Genomic DNA, 4,032 nt, shown 5'->3' with positions numbered 1-4,032 from the left:
GTGTTTCCTTTTTCATGACCTCAGCCTATTGACCAAAGTTCTCCTGTATTTCTTTAAGAGATTTTTGTGTTTCGTTTTTCATGACCTCAGCCTGTTGACCAAAGTTCTCCTGTATTTCTTTAAGTGTTTTTTGCATTTCCTCCTTGTTGGCTTTTGTATTCTCCTGGATTTCTTTCAACGATTTTTGTGTTTCCCTTGCAAGGGCTTCTAACTTTTGATCCATTTTCTCCTGAATTTCTTTAAGTATGTCCTTCATGTGTTCCTGTACCAGCATCATGACCAGTGATTTTAAATCCAAATCTTGTTTTACTGGTGTGATGGGGTATCCAGGACATGTTGGTAGACATGACAGACACTCTGAAGCTAATAGAAAAGAAACTGGGGAAGACCCTTGAGGACATCGGTACAGGGAGAAAGTTTCTGAACAGAACACCAAAAGCGTATGCTCTAAGAGCAAGAATTGACAAATGGGACCTCATAAGGTTACAGAGTTTCTGTAAGGCAAAGGACACCATCAAGAGGACAGATCAGCAACCAACAAATTGGGAAAAGATCTTCACCAATCCTACATCAGATAGAGGGCTAATATCCAATATATATAAAGAACTCAAGAAGTTAGACTCCAGAAAACCGAACAACCCTATTAAAAAATGGGGTACAGAGTTAAACAAAGAATTCTCACCTGAAGAACTTCGGATGGCAGAGAAGCATCTTAAAAAATGCTCAACTTCATTAGTCATTAGGGAAATGCAAATCAAAACAACCCTAAGATTTCATCTTACACCAGTCAGAATGGCTAAGATTAAAAATTCAGGAGACAGCAGGTGTTGGAGAGGGTTTGGAGAAAGAGGAACACTCCTCCATTGCTGGTGGGGTTGCAGATTGGTACAACCACTCTGGAAATCAGTCTGGCGGTTCCTCAGAAAACTGGGCACCTCACTTCCAGAAGATCCTGCTATACCACTCCTGGGCATATATCCAGAGGATTCCCCACCATGTAATAAGGATACATGCTCTACTATGTTCATAGCAGCCCTATTTATAATTGCCAGATGCTGGAAAGAACCCAGGTATCCCTCAACAGAAGAGTGGATGCAAAAAATGTGGTATATCTACACAATGGAGTACTATTCAGCCATTAGAAACAATGAATTCATGAAATTCTTAGGCAAATGGATGGAGCTAGAGAACATCATACTAAGTGAGGTAACCCAGACTCAAAAGGTGATTCATGGTATGTACTCACTAATAAGTGGTTATTAACCTAGAAAACTGGAATACCCAAACCATAATCCACACATCAAATGAGATACAAGAAGAAAGGAGGAGTGACCCCTGGTTCTGGAAAGACTCAGTGAAATAGTATTCGGCAAAACCAGAACGGGGAAGTGGGAAGGGGTGGAAGGGAGGACAGGGGAAGAGAAGGGGGCTTACGGGACTATCGGGGAGTGGGGGGGCTAGAAAAGGGGAAATCATTTGAAATGTAAATAAATTATATCGAATAATAAAAATAAAAAAAAGAAATGATCTGAAATAATATTGGAATTAGAGGAACAAGGGAGCCCATGCATATCCTTACTGGTCAATTATCTTTTATTTGATAAAACATTATTGAGAGCCGGGCAGTGGTGGCGCACACCTGTAATCCCAGCACTCTGGGAGGCAGAGGCAGGCAGATTTCTGAGTTTGAGGCCAGCCTGGTCTACAGAGTGAGTTCCAGGACAGCCAGGGCTACACAGAGAAACCCTGTCTCAAAAAACCAAAAGAAAACTCTCTTGAGAAGGACATAACTAAGAGAAACACTGAAACAGAGTCTTCGAAGAAATCTAATTCATAACTCCTCTAATCTAGGACATAGTAGCAATATCTCTTAGTTTGTTGTTTCTTTAGAGATTGAATATAGCTTTTGCATATACCATTCTCCGAGAAAATTCTTCTCTTGACAACACTTTCTTCAGAGCTGCTTTCATGGACTCATTTCTCAAGCTGTAGATGAGTGGATTGAGTGTTGGAGGTATCACAGTGTAGAATATGGAGAATATGAGGTCCATTGCTGACAGGGAATCTGAAGGAAGTCTTAGAAATTCAAAGCCTGCAGCTGAGAGGAAGAACATGACTACAAACAAATGTGGAACACAGGTGGAGAACACCTTAATCCGACTATCAGCTGATGGAATTCTCATCACAGTTGAGAAGATTTGAATGTAGGAGAATACTATGGCAATCAAACAGACAAAGGCTGTGGATTTTGTAAATGCAGCCACTGCAATCTCATTAATGAATTCATAAGAACAGGCTAGTTTTAGCATTTGGGGAATGTCACAGAAGAACTGGTGAATAATTCTCTTCCCACAAAGAGGAATTGAGAAATTAACACCTGTGTGTATGAGCCCAGATATTCCTCCAGCCATCCATACAGCTATCACTGCACACTTGCAAGCATGGGGATCCATAATGTCTCATACTGCAGTGGCTGACAGATGGCAACATACCGGTCATAAGACATCACTGTGAGAATACCTACTTCTGATGAAGCCAGAGCTATGAAGAAGAAAACCTGAAGCACACACTGACCAAAAGAAATGAAACCATTGTCCATGAGTGAGTTTGCAATGGACTGAGGAACAGTAACAGAGATGAAGCAGAGGTCCAAAAGAGAGAGGTGCTTCAAGAAGCAGTACATGGGAGAATGAAGATGTTGGTCCAAGGTGATGATGGTGATAATGAGGAGATTGCCCATGATGGCCAACAGGTATGTGATCAAAAAGAGCACTGCATGTAAAATCTGAAGTTTACGCTCATCAGAGAACCCCATGAGGAGGAATCCAGTCTTGAAGCTCACATTCATTATGGTCACTCTTGTGACTCAAAGTTTAATTCTATTTAAGAAAAGCTAAAAGAAAACTAGTGATAGCAAGAAGAACTTGTTATCCCTGGGATTAGTTAACATTCAGTTCTAACAAATATTTAGCAATTTTCTGGAACTAGAAACCTTAAGTGTAATCAACAAGTCATAAGAATTTTCTGGGCTAGAGCCTGACTTGTCACTATTAGAATAACTGAATGACTAAAATTGCTTTACTTCAATAAAGCCAGTGGGAATGAGGTCATATAGTAACATCATCCTTTATACATGGTACCTTAGCATCAAGCTAATATATTGTAGCCTCCTCTGATGACTATAGAAAATTCAGTTACTGGTACACTCTATAAATGATTAGGAACAACAATGACAAGAAACCTATTAGTCACTTCAGTGAGAACATGAAGGCAACTTTGTACTAAGTTCTTCATTTTCCTATCTACACAAGAATAAAGTTCTTTCTTCCTTTTCCAAGCCTGTGTGTGCTCTTTGGCCATTTGTATTCAATCTCAGTGACTGCTTTGTTACAGTGTGATTTCCTCTCTCTCCCTCTCTCTCTCTCTCTCTCTCTCTCTCTCTCTCTCTCTCTCTCTCTCTCTCTCTCTTTCTCTCTCTCTCTCTTTCTCTCTTCCTATTCCTCCCTCTCTCTTTCTCTCTCTCTGTACATCTCTGTATTATATATATATATATATCACATCTCATCCATTTTAGACAAAAGCCCGTGTTCCATTCTCAGCATTCTCTAATAGTCTATTTTCTCTTGCTTTTTTGCTCCTGTTTCAGATCCTCATATTCATGGTTAGCTATCTCCCACTGGGTCAACTCCACCTCTGTCTGTCACATCTCTTTCATCTTCACATTCAAGCAACTGTTTCTTTAGTTATTACCTCTTGTTATGTTGTTGTAAATGACTCTTTCATCTTTGGCAGTTTCATTCTTTAACTTTATGCAGTTCCAATCATGCTTCCATTTTGTGCTGGGCAGAGCTGTGAAGGAAATCGCCATGACTTTCTTAATTTCATACTTTTATTTTCTGACAATTTCATTATTACAAGTCATACCCAAAAATCTTGGCATGCCAAACATTATCTTCCCCAAGATGTCTTCTGACTGACCTTCTCTTTACTCATTATTACTTATCAAATCCTTTCCCTGTGTCTAATAATGAT

The 4,032-nt window shown here is 39.7% G+C and overlaps 1 pseudogene; it reads right to left on the bottom strand.

The window, feature by feature from the left end:
* Positions 1-1,886: 1,886 nt before the first annotated feature.
* LOC127669114 (olfactory receptor 14J1-like) lies at positions 1,887-2,848 on the bottom strand (annotated as a pseudogene).
* Positions 2,849-4,032: the final 1,184 nt, after the last annotated feature.

The sequence above is a fragment of the Apodemus sylvaticus genome, chromosome 19, assembly GCF_947179515.1.
Source record: "Apodemus sylvaticus chromosome 19, mApoSyl1.1, whole genome shotgun sequence".
NCBI classification, from domain to species: Eukaryota; Metazoa; Chordata; class Mammalia; order Rodentia; family Muridae; genus Apodemus; species Apodemus sylvaticus.
Note: the sequence above shows the minus strand (reverse complement) of the source record. Positions and strands in the feature narration are given on the sequence as shown.